This window comes from Scardinius erythrophthalmus (genome assembly GCF_964197995.2).
Source record: "Scardinius erythrophthalmus genome assembly, chromosome: 16".
Lineage (NCBI taxonomy): Eukaryota > Metazoa > Chordata > Actinopteri > Cypriniformes > Leuciscidae > Scardinius > Scardinius erythrophthalmus.
This window is the reverse complement of record NC_138236.1, coordinates 2,931,814-2,952,850: the sequence shown is the minus strand read 5'-3', so window position 1 is coordinate 2,952,850 and position 21,037 is coordinate 2,931,814. Positions and strand designations below refer to the sequence as shown.

Below are 21,037 nucleotides of genomic sequence, written 5' to 3'. Positions count from 1 at the left end.
GCATGTATGTATGTATGCATGCATGTATGTATGTATGTATGTATGTATGCATGTATGTATGTATGTATGTATGTATGCATGTATGTATGTATGCATGTATGTATGTATGTATGTATGTATGCATGTATGTATGTATGTATGTATGTATGTATGTATGTATGTATGTATGTATGTATGTATGTATGCATACCTGTATATATATATATACATTGTATCATGAAATGACTAATCGTGAAATTAAGCATTCACAATTTATCTTGTTTAACATTTTTATTTTGTCATTATTTGCTATATCCAGAAGAGTTAACCATCAGGTTGAACAATTTCAGCAATTTAAATTGATTCCCAAAATGACTTGATTTGACTGATTTTGACACTAAGGAGGACCGAAAGCACACCGCTTGAAAAGAAATTTGCAAGCTTCAGTCATTTATTTGCATGAAATTATTTTAACGCCTTAACGATTATGAATTAATCACGTTAACGCTGTGATGGATTTTTTAATGAATATAATGGTAAACTGTATATCAAACTAATCAAAATTCTAACATCTAACTTTACTTCTTCTTTAGGCCTCTAACACTTGAACAAAATGTACTCTGAAGATTGTGTCGAAACCAGTGGAAAATTCTGAGATGCTGGCTAGACAATATCAAAAATCTTCTGTCTAGAATAGTCTCATGACATATTGAGTAATCAAATGAACTTCTAACCCTTTTCTATTTTTTCTAATGATTTGAGATTTAAGTTTGCTCCTACCTAGTAACAGAAGGTTTTGCATATGAAGAACCAATCAAAGTGTAGGGAATTTTCATGTCATGTTTGCCATGCTCCTATTGTATAAAAACTGTTGTATTTCTTTTGCTGGTGGGATTCTCTCTGAAATTTGTCTGAGATCCTCCGGCCGTGATTAAAGCATATTCGAAGGCATTGTCTGAAGTCTGTCGGATATTATTGCTGCACAGCAAGTTATAACCGTCTCGTATTTTTTAATGCAAAACAATAACGCAATACAGTTTGCCTAATATTTGCTCAAGAAAGAAAGATGCGATCTCCGAATGCAACGTAACATGAGGAGAGTAAACATGGAGAGCTCCTAAAGCTTGTTTCTTTATAAATTCATGGATCATTTTTTATCTAAGTTATCATCCTTTTCATTGAAATTACAAGTTCATGACATTTCCTGATATGGAGCCAGTTCATTACATTGCATTCGGAGATCGACTACTTTTGACTGACAACATTCCAGCCACCGGAAACACTAACTGATAAAGTGAGTCATACAAAATCTTTCTTTTTAGTAAACTCTGTGTACACAATCAATGTTCTCAATGCTGGAGTTCATGTGTAGAGGCCAAGGTGATACTTCCAGCACAGTTTCATGTTGTGTCGAGCCTTCTTAGTGTTTAAAAATAGTGATTTTAATGCTATCATAGAAGTGCCCAGTGCACTCCCATTCAAAAGGCATTTTGACCTAAAACAAAAATACGGTCAATCTTAAAAGTGGCGTTTCCATCCTAATTATGCTTTTACACAAAAGTTTGACTCGGGTAGATTAACAAAAATAGCTTAGGTTCAATTTTGGCGAGAGTTACCCTTTAAGTGTCGACTGTAGACGCTTGGGTGACGATTGGAGACGCTTGGGTGTCGATTGGAGACGACCCAGGTAATTAGGTACCAGGTACGTAAAAAAATCTACCACAACGCGTTAACGTCGACATCCCTAATATTACACATATACAGACTACACATATGTATACTCTATATTCAGGCTGAATGTCAAAAAAAGCCTTGTACAAGAGAAACACATGAGCAGTAAAATGTTCAGCTTGCGCTTGTGTTCACGACACATGATCACAAGAACTATACATGTGCCCTGATCCTTACATGCTGGAAAATGTGGGAAAGCGGCTGTAATTTCTAATTCGCTTGGGATTCTCTACTAAATACAGTAACAGTCCCGTTTCAGAGTTGGGCTACACAGCGTGTTTTCACAGGATGATGTAAATATGACAGAGACTGACATCTTCGTCTTAGGACGAAAAAAAAGAGGATGGTCAGAGAAAGATGGACAGAGAAACGGAGAGATGTGAGGCAGAGAGAGGGATGGGAGGATAACGGGAGAGAGAGACACAAAGCGACTCACATTCCTGCCTTATTTACACGTAACTGCAGCTATGACAGGTAATTTGGCCAAATTCTCCACAGACCTTGCAGCAGACGGTAAGGGGATATAAAGAGAGAGAGAGGGAAGAGGAAAGGCACAATAGTGAAGGAGGAAATGTGTGGAGAAACGTGCGCCGACTGCCTGACGTGGCCTGGCTAAGGGGAGAAAAGGAAGAAAGCAAATGGGTTTCCAGATTTCAATCTAGAGCGGAGCTGTGTGTGTGTGTGTGTGTGTGTGTGTGTGTGTGTGTGTGTGTGTGTGTGTGTGTGTGAGGTAGTCTAGCTGTTGACAGATTTTGACAATTTTATTTATCACACACACTGGAGATATAAAAAAGCATTTTTTAATTCAATTTCTCTGTTCGCGTTTAGCTCGGAAAGATCAGAAAAAGGTGGGTTGGTTCACATGTCTGTTCTGATGGGTCACGGACGGCTGGGGAAGAACAATGCTAATGCAAATAACTACCCACTAAATTGTGCATAGTTTGACTAGCAAAATAAATGGGCGATCAACAAATGGAGGATAAAATGCTTCCCATATGTGTTATAGCTGTTGATGTCAAAGGCTGTGTGTTCAATCAAACTACAGCATTCTGGCTCAAATTCATCCATCATTAAACGGTGAACGCAATGTTTGTTCCATATGTTATTCTGGTGAATGTTTATTTGGATAGTTGAAATGCCGTGCAGTGTTGCTGTCATCATTATTATTATGTATGCAGCTTTAATGACCTCATATTCATCAAGAGATATGTTAAAACTCATGCCACCACAGGACCATTTAAAATCAACTATAGTTTCAGTAATTTTTTAACTAGTTATTTTTCTACACTGTAAGGTGCTGTATTAACACTGTTAATTCAACACTACAAACGGTGTACTTTTTACACTAGATAGATTGGGACCATATATGATCCGGAGTAGTGTTAAAATGAACACCTTAAGTGTTAATTTGACACTGCATTTTTTTACTGTGTAGTGAAGGGAAAGGGAGATTAAAAATGGTGGGGGGAAAAATACCAAACCTAAAAGGTAAACTACCTTTTATATTTTTATAATATTGTAACCTATAATGTTAAACATAGAAAAGTATATGAATTTTTTTTATCCTACAAAATGTCAACGAAATATATGTATACAGTATACTCTAAGTGCATTTTTATCAAGCTTTTATATTAAGGTTCAATAATTTCACTTCAATGTCAATTAATAGGTAATTTTCATTGCCATTAAAGTGAAAAAACTGAACATACCATACAAGCTTGATTAAAATGATAATTTTAGAAGAAAATTTCAGATGGCACTTAGAGGCTTTTGCATCTGAAGTCTTCATATTTACACATGTATACACATATACATATACATATACATATACATATGTATCATATATGTCCAGCTTAGAGCTGTTAGAAACCAGCTACAATAATACAAAACAGCAGCCAGTTCATCAGCCACTTGACGCACAATGCAAAAACTGGGTCATTTCAGTAAATTCAGCGGATAACCACTGAGATACAGCATGACAAGTTATAATAATAACAACACACACACACGCACGCACATACACACACCAAAAACACTGCAGGATGGTGTGGCGGCTGATTTATGCAGCTTTCTGTCCTTCGGTTGTGTGTTTCCGTCTGCTTCCGGGGCCAGCGTCTCCTGCCGAATGTATTTATAGCATATTCCTCTCATAGAGCCGTCGACTGCCTGTCAGCGCTCGCAGCCAATTAGAACGTACTTGTTAATAGAGCACTGGGTGGCTATCCATGGAGGCGTGATGGCTTTATTCCTCCAGACTACAGACAGAGAGACATGGGAGATGAAGAGACAGGCCCGAGGCGGCTGTGTGTAACTTGTGTGTAACTTCTGACTCTGAACAGGTGGTTATCCTAAAACGACCTCTACACCGCCTTCCTCGAACACGACCACCGGCAGCACAGACTCGCAATGAGAGAGACATTCTCCGGGCTGCTTTTTACCTTATTTTGCCATAAAGACTGATACATCATCCACCATGCTTCTGTCATTTTATCATGTGTCATGTGTATACAGCTTGTATTCATTCATGGATAGTTTTCAACAAAAATGGGAACACTTTTAATGCATTTTGGCCATTCATTTAGGGTTTGTTTGCACTTGTAGTTCGTAAAAAAAAAAAAAAAAAAGTCGTGGTCCACTCAGCGTTCACAGTGCCATTTTAACACCGAACCTAAAGATACTGATTGGCCGACTTTTATTATGTATATTTTTCGACTCGTTGTATGTGCGTAGCCTACATATGATGGTATTTTGACCAGCTGAGAACTTGTGAAGAGCTTATAAAGTGTTTATAGGAGTCAAAAGAGCATCAGGAATCCCTCCGTCACACAGACAAATGAAGATCTGCTGCGAGGAGATGCGGATCTGACGCCTGTACTGAACTGTGATGGGCAACATCACGACTATGACGAGAAAAAACAGGTTTGATGAGGATTCTGTCCAATTTAGGGTTGCATCTGCTAACATCATGTCCTGTTTTTTGTTCGTTTACATGTTTTTGGTCTGTGTTGCGTTCATATTTAATTTGAACCGCACCAGAGTTTGTTTGAAAGCGGATCGAGACCCATCTTTTCAGCATCTCGGTTCGCTTGTTTGGTGGCACACCAGGGTTCAGATGGCAGCGAAACATGCCAAGTGTGAACACACCCTTACACGACAATGCGCTTTGGGGACCTGAAAATGCGAGCTTTTTGAAAACGATACCTTTACCGTTTCCATGTAAACTACACAAACGTGAATTTGTGAAAACGGTGACGTCATGCGCGTGTGTATTATGTGTTAAGTCTATAGGCATGCGCAAGTACTTGACAACCGAAACAACAATTATAGACTTAAGGTGAGACACGGCAGGCAAAAACATAAAAAAAAAATTCACTGGTCAATTTTGAGATTTTGGGCTATTTGTCTTCAAAAACATGTCTTCTTTCAGACTTGTGGTGAAAAAAAGTCCAAAATACACATTTAGGTCTTTATTTTACTACACTTTGTCTATTTGCGTCTGTAGATTTCTCCTAGGGAGTTCTAAATCATCCCGCTGCTCCATGACCGCTGTCTGCACCCTGTCATCACATATACAGTTGGAAAGCTCTCTCTCTCCTGTACAATGTTGTCGGATCCAAATATGGTCATTTACTTTTTTATCAGCAACCAATCGTGAAAGTACAATGGGGCATTTAACTCTAAAAGCGAAATCTCATTGGCTGATGTAAATTTTAAAGGCCATTTGCTCAAAATAGTTTTTTCTCATACTCTGAGCCAGAAATCTCCACTTCAGCAGCACTTACATGCACCAAACTTTCCAATTCTAAATGCAAATTAGCGCATATTTAATGAGATACTGCCTAAATTGCACTAAATTTTTATTGCTAAAAACTTAGAATAGATAAAAACTTAGAAAAGATATTTGTCTTAAAGGTGCTGTATGTAACTTTTTTTATAAAATGAATCCTTTTTTTATTGCCCGTCTGTGAAGGGGTTGTAATCACACATTACATTGATCCACTTTTCGTGTTTTGCTATTACCTCTGAAGGCCAGTATTCCTATTTTTATGTGTAGTCTCCGGGTCGGATTTTCTGCGAAATCCACCGGATGTGACGTGCATGCGCGCTCCCGAGCCTACAGTCTATTGCAACTGCACTGCAGCTAACGACATGGAGTCTGATAACACCAAAAAACGACCTGCCTCCAGCACAACACAGACTCCAACACAAACTCCAAAAAATATATATATATATATATATATATATATATATATATATATATATCTGCTGAAGCTCGTCAGGCCAAACGTCAATCGGATCGACTCAGGACGAAAACACGGATCAACATCGGCAGAGCGTTTGAATTGTGGAGAGACCTCCGTTTTGAAATAGCAAGGTAAAATATAACATACATAAGACATGAAATGAATACAAAAGACTGTTCCATGATAACAAAAAGCAGGTGCTTTAGGATGTAACTTTTATTTTATGTTCTAGATCTACTGTCTAACGTCACTCATCCCACTACTATCATATTGTTTATAATACACATTTCCAGACATGTTCAGTACAGTAATATTACTTACTGTCTTATTGTTACACTGAAATTGTCCAGTCTAGTTGACTAACCGTTTTCGTTTTCATTCATTGACCTTATATTGACATTGCTGATTGTGAAAGATACACAAATAGTTAGTAAAATAATGCTAGATAACACCACATGTCGGCAAAATACAGTCGATGTAACGTTATCATGGTACGAGCATGGAGCATTAGTTCTACGTCAAGCTGATAAAAGTAGCCTATTATGGTAATGTTGCAGTGGGAGTTTACATGAGTTTCCAGCATGTTGTGTGATGCTTTCTCCGTTGTGTTGAAAAGTGTGGCCGCCGGTAGTGAGTTCGCGCTCTTGAGTTTGAGCACGCGCACGAGCACTGTTGTTGCAATCTGAAACATCACCGCTAGAGGCCGCTGGATCCTACATACAGCACCTTTAATGTCAGTAATCAACAGGGGAAGTTTCATGCTGATATCTATTAGTTACATTTTTTTTTCCCAGTTCACGGGGTGTCTCGCCTTAAAAAGAGAGTACATTGTGACGAGTTTAAGATTGACAAAATTGATTGACAAAAATGCTTTCGCTACCTTGATTGTTTTGCTCTGTAGAAGAATGTCCACAGGTGCGTAGAGTTTCTTTACAAAGTGACATCGCCAACTACTGATCAGGCATGCATAAAACAGCGTTTTTAGTCATTTTCGCGGATCCCTGTGAAAGGGGCTAGTTTTGAAAATGTCATCTGTACGTGAAAATATTCAAAAATGCAAAGGAAAAACTTCCATTTTTAGTGCATCGTTGTTGTGCAAACATGCCCTTAGTTAGCGAAAATAACCCAAATGTGATCAACAGTGAAATAAGTTACGAGGTTAACATTGGTAAGTACAATTTAAAATAAAAAAAGTGAAATTGTGCATTACAGCATCAGTGTTTGTCTAAAGCTTTTTGTACACCGGATAAACACTTTGTGTTGTGCATGGTGTTATTTAAAAACAGTTTATTGTATAGCTCTGATTTACCAAATGCACTGTAAAAATCTATTTTTAAAGGCAATTTGATGTTCTAAAATGACGAAGGGAACATCTCAAGGCTGTAAAAAGTGCTTGAGTGCAGCTTACAACAAGAGGCGCACAGCTAGTCTAGGTGTTTTGTTGAACTCTATTTTAGGAGAGCCTATTTTAAGCTTGTTTTGTTATCCTAGCAATGCACTTTATATTATATGTTAGTATTACTGCATTTAGCATTGTGTTTTTCCCTACAGTACGTGAACCCATCAGAAAAGACACGCGACCCATTATTGGGTTGCAACCCACCAGTTGAGGACCGCTGCTCTCTATCTCACGGACACACATGTGTGTGGCTACACACTTCATTTCATGCATAATACACAAACACACACACATTTTCTGTGCTCTTTCCTCTACCTCTGCATTTGCACTCCAAAAGCCCCATGCTGTGCAGCGCTGCATGGCCTTCTCTTGGCCTCACCACCGCCAATGTGGCCTGGGAGAAACCGAACGCGAGGAAAAAGATATGTGGGCACAGAATACCTACAGGCTGGAAAAACAAAGCGAAAAAGAGCATAGAAAAAGAGAGAGATGCAGAGAAAGCGTGGACCGCTGCTCTGAGAGTCTCTCCGGTCCGCCCAGCGATACGGTCTCGGACGACGACAAATGAAAAACGACTGTAATAAAACATAATCAGACACACAGAGAGAAGATCACCCTCCGCGCTTCACTGAAGTATGTAATTGTGCTATAACATACTACAACAAAACACCGAGCAGCCATAAGTGAACGCAAGCCACCGCAGGAACTATCAATATGGATCTGCACTTCAGCAGTCGGTAAAAGACAAAACAAAAACTGTGTTTAATAGCAGAAAAGGGAGCTCTAATTATTGGGACGGCTTTGAGAAAACGGCCGCTATGAATTTCAATCTCTTTAGTCAATATTCGCTCCCAGTTGGATGTCATTGTTTATTGCCATTATGTGTATTTTGGAATCATTAGGATTGAGCTTTTGCTCAGTACGCGTTTCAAAGACTTTTGCTTTTCACCGTCTTCTTGCGTTCACACGCATCTTGCATCACAAATCTCATGATACTTGTTTTCTTATTTTCTGTATGCTTAAAATGGGAAAAGCAGCACACTTTTAGCTCTTATTTAGTCTTGGAAGCTTATTTTTGCTAAGAATCGCCATTAAAAGCGAGTTTTTGTGCACATTTTAGTGCACAAAACATGCACACATTTTAGTACACTCTAATTGGACCTAAAGTCACTATGAAATTAAAGTTGACAATTCTTATTTTTATATGGAATATTGGAGTATTATAAATGATTTATTCATGCACATCATTATTATTTTTTAAATCATGTTCCTGGTAATCTTGAATCAGAATAACTTCCCCTCCCTCTTGCAGCTCTGATGACGAGGGCGGGGCAACCTGTCAATAACATGAGATCCACCAATAGCAAACCACAACCATCCAATCAATTCCACATGGACATAATTAAGCCCCGCCCTGCGTTTGTTCTTGTTTGAGAAGCCGTTTCACTCAGATATACGTCGCAATACGGAAGAAAAGACTTTCACAACTTCCGTTTCATGCAGACTTTAATAGACTGGTAGGAAAAAATCTTCAAATAATGGTAACATAGGTGTTTTCTATGCAATTAATTTCTAAACGGTTAAAGAAACTGCATAGAAACTAACGAACCAAATTGGACCTGCCAATTTTAAACTGCTTACATTTATGCATTTGGCAGACGCTTTTATCCAAACCGACTTATATTGCATTCAAGGTGCCTGGCAGTGCCACCTGAAGCTGACAATAACTACTCCAACTAATTAAAGTCAGTATCAACCACAGCTCACAATACTGCAGTGCCACTCTCGCACAAACCTGGCTGATTTTTATTCAAGAGGAAAGTACAGTGAATAAGTACAGTGGAAATGGACGCGCGGTTCACGCCTCGAACCGTAGGCGGCAAACCCGCGGCGTCAAGCATCAGGTGATTAGCCGTCTTCGCTGCCAACTCGTGCAATAATTGGCCCCACGATACAGGGTGCCATTAACCTTTGCTATTCTTAACCAAACCCAACAAATGCATGCAAACACAGCCAAGGACGACGAGGAAAGAAAAAACAGGCCAAGAAAAATCCATTTTCATGAATATTGGATTTCATTAAAGAAACCCAAGTGATTGCTCTTTAATGACCCAAAATCCACACACATGAATTTTTAAGCAGCGGCTGGAACTGCGATACGACTGGAGGCGTGCGGTGAGAAAGAGGAAAGGAATCGCAGCCGAGGTCCTGCGGGGGTTTATGATGCTCTTCTGAAGGGGCGGGAGTTTAACCCAGTCCAAAGAATACGAGACCCGACACGGCTGGCGCTGAAGACTGGAGTAATGATGCTGAAAATCCAGCTGTGCTATAACATAAATTTTTTAATTTCACAATAACACTGTTCTTTCAAAAACACGTCAAACTGCCAATAATACGAGTTAAAGGAAGAATAAAACACTAACTTGGGTTAAGATATTTATCTGACAAAATTATTTGATAAAAACTACACCTACAGGTTTTAACAAAAAAACAAAAAAGATGACAGGAAAAAGCATACACAGCCAAAACTGATTTCCGCACAATTTGTCATGTTTCATTGCGTTATATCACAAATAAAACAAATGACTTCAAGCACAACTATGCAATTTGGGTAAGTTACTCTAAAAAAGTACTTAATTACTAGTTAATAATTACATATTAATATAATTAGATTACTGTACTAATTACTCACTCTATAAAGTATTGCATTATTACAAAATTAGTAGTTAATTAGTAATACTTTCTAAATCTCTTGTCAACCTCGAGCAGTTGAACAATACAAGAATGACATGAAACTGCTCTTTCAATTAAATAATATAAAATTGCATAAAATAGTATTGAACTGACCAAAGTATTTAAAGGAGAAGGTTACATTAAAAAACATACATTTTAACATTTAACAATTTTGATGCTAAATCCATTATAGAATTGTTATATAGTCTAAACAGTATTTAATGCAATTACATCAGAAGTAACTGTAATAAAGTTACTGAAAAATTAAGAGTAATCCCTTTACTTTTCAAGGGAAAATATTATTTAATAGTAATTAATTACTTAGTAATGCATTACACCAAACACTGGCAATAATCGTTGTCGCTTTTGGCCACTAATATAGACCATATGACTTATAAAATATATTGGCAATATTTCAGAATTCTTCTGAAGAAAAGAAAAACACTACCATTTATTTATTTTTTTATTTTTTTATTCAGCAAGGATGCATTACTTAAAAGTGACAGTTAGGATGTCACAAAATATTCTATTTCAAATAAATCCTTTGAACTTTCTGTTCATTAAAGAATCCTGAAAGAATCTCCAAAAATATGATTCAGCTCAACTGTTTTCAACATTGAAATGTTTCTTGAGCATCAAATCATCATATACGAATGTTTTCTGAAGGATCATGTGAACACTGGAGTAATGATGCTGAAAATCCAGCTTTGCCATAACTGTTTAACATATTACTGTTTTTACTATATTTTGAGAGAGAAAAAGACTTCTTTCAAAAACAAAACTATTGAATAATAGTGAAGTATGTGTGAAAATGAGTTATTGAGACTTCTTCTAAATTACATCCACTTTTAGATCTGAAAGGTCTGATATCATTGACACCATTGGTTATACACCAATTGCTATGAGGAGAACAAAATTCGAGATCATTTTCAGCCAATAACAAAGCAAATTTGAGCCCGTTCATGAGGCTTTTGTCATTTTTGGAGCTCATTGATTCTGCAAAGAAAAGGCATATGAGTTTTAAACAACATAATGGTGAGTAAATGTCATGATGATGGAACTGCTATAGGGGAAGTATTCCTTTAAGCATGCATCACGTTCAGCTTGACTAATATCATCTCTGATTAGCCAGAAGGTTGAAGTTTCCTTGATTAATTCTCTTCCATGTAGGGACACTACAGCCTCAATGCTGCTGACTTTGTCATGAGCAATTTGCAGGAGGTGTTATGATTGTGAATGAATCTTAAGTCTGGATGTTCATCACATCTAAGAGGCGATGGTGGAAGTCAGCGACCCGACCGAGAGCGTGACCCTGGTGCCTGCTTTCCTCGTGTCAAACTCAAACACATCTCACAGGCTTAGCAATAATGGCGGTTTTAATATTCGTGTCATTCCCATTAACCTCCATGAGAACAGACGGGATCGTATTACACAGGGAGATGAGGGATAAGCCAGGTCTCGTCTCCTCCAGAACATCCCAGCATTAGTAACCGTCCCAGAAGACCGCCAGAAACCAGCAGATGGTTTTTATTTTGCTCTCTAAGCCCTAGTCGGACAAGACTGGTTTTCCCTGAGGATTCAGGTAAATTAGTGTTGCAGAGACATACTGTACTTTGCAATTTTAATCCCGTCCGAATTGAGCATGTTTATGATTTCTCACACAACCCTGGTTAAAAAAAAAAAAAAATGGAGTAAATTACCTACTGTTTTTCCCACTAACTAGCGGGTCCACAGAGAAATCCAATAGCAACGTCTGTTGTTGCGCTATATTACACATTTCTGGGTTTCTCGTTGCGCTTCCTGGAGCTTCTTTATTACGGATTCAGACCTTTTTGCCAACTTTCTGGGTAAAATAACAGTTGGTGGTTTAAGAACTGCTGGCATCACATCCAACATAAAAAGAAGCACTTTTTCAAACATAGATCTCGGCGTGGGCTGAAAGAAAACCTTGTTGAGCTCTGTATGTCACCGGAGAAGCATGACACACACTGTCTAAAACAGCCGTTCCCATCCGGGGGAACATCAGCCGCTTGCAGGGGGTACTTGGGAAAGAAAAAATACTTTACAAATTAAATATTTATTAGGGATGTCGACATCTTGAAATAATTATTGATGATTAATGTCAAGATTTCTGTGTGGTTTATGCATTAACCCGTTCAGTTTGTTTTTAAGGCAAGAAAGCAAAGCAAACTATGTGTCAATCGGTCAGGCGAAATATGTTGAATATTATAAATGGAAGGATCTGTACAAGTATGTGAGCCATGAATTGTAGATCTGTCACCTTGTCAAAGACTCTTCCCAGAGTATTTTGATCTGGTTTTCTTTGTAATGTCTTTCAGATCCAAATAAAAGCATTCAAATGTGTGTAAATTAATGTTACAATATATATATATATGTGTGTGTGTGTGTGTGTGTGTGTGTGTGTGTGTGTGTGTGTGTGTGTGTGTGTGTGTGTGTGTAAATTAATGTTACAAAACAAATTATATATATATATATATATATATATATATATATATATATATGTATATGTATATATGTATATTAATGCTGTACTTTTTAATTTTCTTTTCAAGAATCCTGAAGAATTACGACTGTTTCCACAAAAAATATGAAGCAGCATAACTGTTTTCAACATAATTATCAAAAACATAACAATTAGAAATGTTTCTTGAGCATCAAATCATCATATAAGAATGATTTCTGAAGGATCATGTGACACTGAAGACTGATGCTGAAAAGTCAGCTTCGATCACAGGAATAAATTACATTTTATAATATATAACAATAGATAACAGGCATTTTAAATTGTAATAATATTTCACAATATTACTGTATTTTTCTTTAAATAAATACAGCCTTGGTGAGCAAATCATGCCGACCTCAAACTTTTGTCTGATTGGCCAAAATCACGCTATACTGATGCATTTCTAAATAAAAGACTTGTATATTATGTTGTAACGTGTGTTATTCACTCTTCAAAACAGATATGACTTCTTAATCAGTACAAAAAAATGCCAAGACTATGACATCATTGTAATTGTGAAAACTGATCACGTCTGAGAAATCTCCATGTTTCTTCAACAGTGTGTGTGTGTGTGTGTGTGAATGCAGTAAATATGTTTGATTGCATTTGCGCACTGTTGGATGCCGTGAGGATAAGCAGGAGGGAGACAGAGAGTCTGCGAAGGCAAACAGAGGCGCCATGTTTATCCCGACGAAACACACGCATCTCCCAACAGAGGACCATCAAAACGGCTAAGGCCAACTGGTGCAACCCCGCAATTTAATAACCGTGCGGTCGCCCCGCGACTAGGCAGAACATTAGCGCTCCTTGAGTGCATTACACAACACTGGCACCGCTGGAATATGACACTAACTGGAGTGTGAAAGTGCTTTGACTCCGGTGTAATGAGAGAGCCCAGAATTAAACCTCCGATGCTGTCGTGATTAAAGCCGGGTTACGCGAGGGGTATGACACTAACTCCACTGAGTACAGCATGCTCATTACTCCTGTGATCCACTTACAGAACATGCTTATCTCACTGCGACTGCCACAGACATCAAACTAAATCTGCTTACTGGACATGCGCTGGTAAAGAAGAAACACACGTTACATTTCAGACACAACACAACTGAGCAAATGTACAACACGCTGCATGTGCTTTTATGCTAACATGCTAAAACCATGCTAACTACAATTTGACAATATAGTTTTAAAGGTAATATCAGAGAATGTCTAATAAGGGGAGAAGTTCCACTCTCAGGAAACTTCCGGCTTCTGAACTGGTTGCAGTTCCACTCTGGTTCCATATGAGGGCGCTCACAGGACAAGTGCAGAATGAATGGAGGTCTATGGCGCTATACCCCTCAAAATCCACTTTTCTCAGGATATCATTTTTTGAATGTTGTATTCGAAAGGAGATGCAAAGAAATTACACATTGCTGGGTGTTAGATTTTTTAGAGTCACTTATTTGCTTTAAAAAGTCTTTTAAAATGTCAGTGACGTCATACACATCGTACGACCAGAGATACTGCTTTACTGCAATCCTTCAGTCACTTTGGTGCTTTCGCGCTCTGCACTTTCTTTTCTCTCGAGGCATCGACAACACAGCTGACACAGGTAAACACACAACACAGCTGACACAGGCAAACACACGTGCTAGAAGAGTTGTTTTGTTTGTTTCTGGTCCCGCTTCGGATGCCACGATGCCATCGTATCTCTGGTCGTAATCAGTCCTTCACTGACCAATCAGCGTTCATTAGCAGAATGCTATCGATTTATGGGCAACAACAACTCAACCTGTAAGAAATCGAAAGGACATAAGTACTCGTTCATTCAGCTTTCGACCTATAAACCATGTTGAACTTGCAAAACCTACAATCAAATCTGAGATTTCTCAACGGCAATCAGGTGAAAGAGACACATTTAGCCGTCTAGCTCCATAGACTCCCATTCATTTTGCACTCATGGGCGAGCGCCCCCAGTGGAACTCTGGTGGAACTACAACCAAAATTCGGTACAATAGGACTCAATAGGGAGTGGCCAGGCTCTCCGTAGACGGGCTCTGGTAATATTAACTGAAAAGTAATTTAATTTGGGCATTTTTGTGTAAAATGCGTCACACCAAAAGACAGCGCAAAAAGGAACTGAAGCAGGAGTGCTGGATATACTTGATTTTTTTGAAAACATGAAGAGAGAAAACTCACATTGTAACTTTCAGTGTCCTTCTGAGGTGTTGTTCTTCCTCCTGAAAGAAGGAGGACCCCCACTCCCCAAAGGTCTCCAAACAATTGCCCGTTTAAAAAAAGGAATATGGCGTCACACCATGATATCCATTTTTGGGACAAAATGTTTTAGTTAAGGGTGGCTTCAAAATATTATGCCTGAACTTTTAGTCAAGCAGACTCACAAGTAGACATCTGGGATATCAATATATGATTGAATAAACAGAAAATGAATTAATTTTCTTGTTTTTATTCAAAATCAAAATTTGTGAAATGTGCTTGGGACAGTCACACCATATGAGCTTACTCTGGTTTGGCTGAAAATTGTGAAAAAAATGGAAGATTAAACCTATGAATGCTCTGTATCTTCATATAAAACAGCACTTTCTGAACAGTATCACCACAGTTTTTGACATATTTTTCTATAATTTACTTAACTTTGACACATTGGACACTTAATGTCATGCTGTCAAGTACATGAAACCTCATATGGTGTGACACAACATATACAGTAGTGGGAAACAGCGACGTCTGAGGGGATATTTGTATTTAATGGCCTTACAAGTTTGATAAAACCATGAGGTTTAAATATGAAGGAAGAACAAAACTAAATTTGGTTAAGGTATCTATCTGACAAACTTATTTGACAGGGTTTGTTTTACTATGAAAAAAGTGATTGCATAGAAAAACAAAAAGCTGACTGGAAAAATCATACATTGACTAGGCTACAACATAATCAGTTATTCATATTTTGTTGGTTCTCTCTTGTTCATGATTCCTTTGTATGACAGCCTGGACAATAAAATGTATGTCTGCACAATTTGGCATGTTTTATTGCATTATTATCATAAATAAAACAGTTAAAGCACAACTACGCAATATGCTTACAAAATCTTTAACACATTTTTGATCATATTTGAATAATGTGTGAAGGTGTCAATTTTCCTTTGCCAGACTTTTGGCCACTACTGTGAATAGCTTAAAGGTGCTTTTACAGGAATAACTCTGGTCTGTTCCTCACAGTATGGCTTCACAAGACTTACAATTTATGGTGCTTTTGCATCCTTTTTGAAGCTTGAAAGCTCTGTTCTCCATTCATTGTAATTGCATATGGAAAATGGAAAAAACTCCTTTTGTGTTCAATGGGGGAAAGAAAGTCATCCAGGTTTAAATGCACAAGAGTCCACATGACACAAAAAACATAGTAATAAGATTAAATGGAGAGCAAATGAACACTTTTGGAGAAGTCATATTCTTCTCAGAGGTTTCTCTCAGAAATAAAACATCTCATAGTTTCAGAAGAGACCTCAACTCAACTCAAAAGTCAAACATCTCAATACTCTCAAAAAATATGTAGGGCTAAATTTAAGATTTATGTATTTTAAATGCATATAACATTTCAATCCATTTGGGTTACACAGTTTTAACATAAAACAATACTTATGTTTAAATGTAGGATTTATGTATTTTCATTGCATATAAAATTTCCATGCATTTGGATTACACAGTTTTCACTAATAAACTTAGTGTGATGCATACTGTATTTGTCAGCCATACGTAAACGAACAAGAATGATATATCTGTAATAGTACTAATAAACTGAATGCTTTAAATACACATTAACCAGGTTTATAAATGTCATCAATGTCATACATTTTAACTAATCGACTATTGCTTGTTCCACGGCTAGATTTATGACTATATTTATGCTGATGCGAAGTCATTTGAATACATGCATTTTGAAAATATGACTATTTGCATAAAATCAATGATAAATATGCATATATTTAATGATAAACAATGCCATGATTAATTTAGCATTAATTCCTGGCAAACCAAATGATCTGAGCTGCTATACACATTCATTTCATAGCTTTGTACTTGTATGATATTTTATTATCTTATTTGTTTCTATTTCTCCTAATGGAAAGACAAAGGTGATGATTAAATGAAACATAAAGTGAACCAACAAGCTATGAAAGGACAATAGATTTTCCAAGAAACTATTCTGTTGTCACTAAAACATAGTTCAAACAAACACTTGCCATGCCAAGATCACAGTCTATACTTTTTGAGGACAAATAAAAGCCAGTGAAACATTGAATGATTATATTATTCACTATTGTTTGAACTATAGCTCATGCCGGCAATACTTCTGGCAAAACGATCCCAATTCTCAAAATGTGGCATAAAACGAAATGCAATCCAACTCATTAAATCACAAAATGATTAATGAAAAATGATCGACCTTTCCAGGCAGTGCAGATAGTCATAAAACAGCGATCCGAGGAATCGATCGGATCTAGAGTGCATGTGTACAGATTTAAATCAAACTGAGAACAAGTCAATGACAAGAACTGTCTGCTTCAACTTTACCCATCACGACCACACATGACTGATCATCTCTGAAACACACAAAAACAAACGCACAACCTGTTGTGATACGCTCGTTCTGAAGCAACGTCTGCGATCTCAGCCTGGAAGCCAGATTTCCTGGCATTTGTGCTGTGCATGCTTTAAATAAAGCCGGAAAATACCACAAATCCATTTTCCTTGACATGTCTGCGTATTAAAGCTAGACACATCCAAAGCTAGTTTTTGTCAGTTTTGACCAGGCAGACAAATATGAGCTAATATTAGGAAAGGCTGCAGCACCCAGCACACTTATTAGGGTAGGTGACGTGGAGTAGTTGACATGTGACATGCAAAACGACGTTATTAAATCTTTCCATGCAACTGGATATTTTCATGACCTCATATTAATTGAGAGATACTATGTGGAGTATTTTTTTATTTTTTATGCATTTGCAAAATCAGCTAGTGAAGATGAAGGAAAAAAGGGTGATTAAAATAGTGAAACTTTGTTCCTCTGTGCAACACAAAACAAGATATTCAGTGTTTGTGGCCATACAATGAAGATCAAAGAGATACAAGATTCTAAATATCTTCTTTTGTGTTTCACTGAAGACAATAAGTTATGGAACAACATGAGGGTGAGAAAACAATGACAATATTCCTTTTTTCTTTATGCATTCACATAAATTTAGATAAAAAAATAAAAAACATTTGCTTAAACTACATATTAAGTTAGACTTTTTTAAAGCAACATAAACAGAAGAAAATGATGGCGAGAAGAGAAAACAATGACAATATTCATATTTAGTTGAACAACCCTTTAAAAACCTAAAATATACAGTTTTATTTATGCATTCACATATATTTCAACCTAAAATCTTGATGTTGATTTCAAAACTGTTATGTAGTTACTGTTAACTTTTTAATAAAGCAACATAGAATAAAAGCGCAAACTACTCACCCATTTTGACATTAAACACTCACTAGTTATGTTTCCATCCCCCTATTTTTATGCACATTTTCAGATAACGCATGAACAAATGATGGATGGAAACCATAGACAGTATATAAACTGGACACAGCGACCCCATTGGATTCAGCGGAGACAAGTGAAGTCAATTAGAAGCTCTAACTTCCTGATGGCTGAGCGTACTGCGCAGACTCAAACTGAGCTTGACGACGTAGATGTGACGTGAGCAACCCGTCTGTCTTCTAGTAGCTGTGCCAAGAGAAATCTGAATCATTCCCTTCCGAATCTTGCAGAGATGGAGAGTGTGAGTAGGAGATGTCCATGAGATAGGAGCAGGAGAAACGTTTGCTATGTATTCTGATTAATTATTTTGTCATTTTGCCTCCACGTCCCCCCGATTGCCTGCGAGCTTCTCCTCCCGTCCATAAGGTAATCTCTCTACTGTGCGACAGAGAGTCGCGTGGGTATGACGCAATCGTTAGCCTATTTTTACAAAAACTGCTTCTACGGGGCCATAACGTAAGATACAAGGTAATGGAGCCTTTTATACATTTTCGTGTTTCTTTGGAAATAAATAATGGACAAATGGAGTCTTTAAATGCCTCAGATGTAAAGTTATTCGCTGTCAAAGTGACGCCAAAATGAATGGGAGTCAATGGGATGCTAACAGCAGGTGATGGTCTGCTAATCAATGGTGGCGCCCGGGGAAACTTCAAAATAATATGAAACGCTGCCCCCCCTGATGGAAACGCCAATGAATCACTTCTAAAAATGTGCATTAAAAAACATAGGCATTCAATTGAGGCAGATACATTTTTTCTCCTATAAGAAGACATGCGCATAAAGTAACATGGAATTTACCGAATAAATTCCTCAATGTGGAACAAAACAATCACGTGACTTTGCCTCAACAGTGAATATGATTGGATAACTAACCAGTGGACCAATCGCATCACAGCATTTCAAATGTTGGTTTGGTGTTTCTGAAATTCCTGAGTCAAAGTCAGTGATCAGACTGATTTGGTTTAAGAAGCGTCTCACACGATTGCGCTCACAGACACCAGCATCCGAACGCTAGATATAGTTTAATGCGTTTCGTCTGCGCGCTCTGAGCCATTGACTCATTTAGGCAAGTTTCCATTACAGATTTGTGCAAAACTTCTGCGATTTTTTCTAAATGTCGACAAAAAAATATTTCGAAATGACGCCGTTTCCATTAACCGATGTTAACTTTATTTTTTCCTCTCACGATAAGTAAAATCATTCCAGAAACCATGGTAACAGACGTTGGTAGGTTTATGTACTATATCCCAGGCACTGCACTAGCCATTATTATTCATGGAAGGAGATGTATGTGTGTTATCCAATCATTAATGGTAAGGAACAACCCTTATTATACTCGAGAGCGACACATATGAGGTGTTTCTGGGTGTTTCTCCCTCATTTCTGCTTCGAGGTCTTGATTGTGGCATTTATTTGAGGTTTAGAATCCATTATTCCTGTAATTCTTTTGTCTTTTATGACTTTAATAAAGAACTCTGTCTCGTATTCTGTCCAAACACACAGCGTCATCTACGTCAGGTGACCTGTAAATGCGCAAAAACTGTTTCCATTGCAGTTTCGCGAAATATTTCTTTTTCGAATTGCCTGAAAAACCACCTCAGCCGAGCGTAAAGACTTTTTTGCGATAAATGCGAAATTGACGTGTTTCCATTAAGCGTATTTTCAATTCGCAATTTCAATTTGCACAATTTGAAGGATTAATGGCTAGTGGCTTGCATTTTTATTGCAGATATTTTGCACCAATTTCATAGGAAGTGACGATTTTGTTCTCTTGAAAACATGGGATGGAAACGCAGCTTTATTCTCAAATGTTTTATGCAATATTATCCTGGTTTGTTCAGCAGAGTCTGAGACAATATGGATTGAATCTCTATTTTTACTGCACAGAGTTTCATAATGTCATTTAGTCAATGTTTGCTAAGCGTGATGGATCTTAGCCTCTATCTCTCAGGTCAACTTGATAGAATCGACACATATATCGGTTTCACATCGCCCATGTCTGTATTAAGAGATCTGGGGTAAACAGATCGATAACCATTGAGGGTTCAGATGGACAGACAAATAGAAATGAAAAGCTCACCAGACCCGTTTCATAATCATCATGCAGAATAAACCATAAATCTCATCGAAAATAGAATTATCGCCGTGTTAATATAAAAAAAAATGTTTGTATCCATTGGATCATTGACTTGTCAGCGAAATCTTAACTGCATCATGATAGTTTTTCCCAAGATCAGGCAGCTAATTGGCCTTTGTGAATTCACATTATTGTCTAATGGATTTGAATGCGTGTGGCCCATGCAAAGGTCAGGAGAGCGATTGTGGTTATTGTGGCTTTCGTCTGTCAACCATCAGGATAGTTTCCTCGAGTCAACGTGGGATAATGAAATATTCCTTTTAATGACAGGTCGATCAGCCAGGCCGATAAATCCGATTATTGTACGCTTGGCTGATTTACAGAAGATTTTGTGTCATTTCCGAAAGCTATCAACAGCCTTGGCAATTGAAAATGTAATGCGAGTGTCAAAAAGTTGAGAAAAGTTGTTGAACTTTGTGCAAACTAGAGGTGAAAAACACAAGCGGCAGCCAATCTGTGTCAACCGCCTGTCATAACAGTGCTAAAGCTTCTGGTGGATTCAGTCTTAAATGTTTTTAGTGTTATATATTTAAATGCTAAATTTAAGAATTGTGAATTTCAGAATGCAGTTTGCACACTTTAATTGTAACAAGGCTGTGCAGGATATACAATGTCTCCAAAAAAGGTTTTTGGACACTTAAAAATGTCTAAATATCATTGCATTAGATTAACAAATGATTCTCCAGCTTTCCTCCTGCCT

The 21,037-nt window shown here is 37.6% G+C and overlaps 1 protein-coding gene across 1 annotated transcript in view; it reads left to right on the top strand.

Annotated features, from left to right (window-relative positions):
- LOC308704774 (uncharacterized protein) overlaps nt 1–21,037 on the top strand; it is a gene marked incomplete at its 3' end in the record, with an annotated part of 525,175 nt that overhangs the window by 238,913 nt on the left and 265,225 nt on the right. The window lies entirely within an intron of this gene.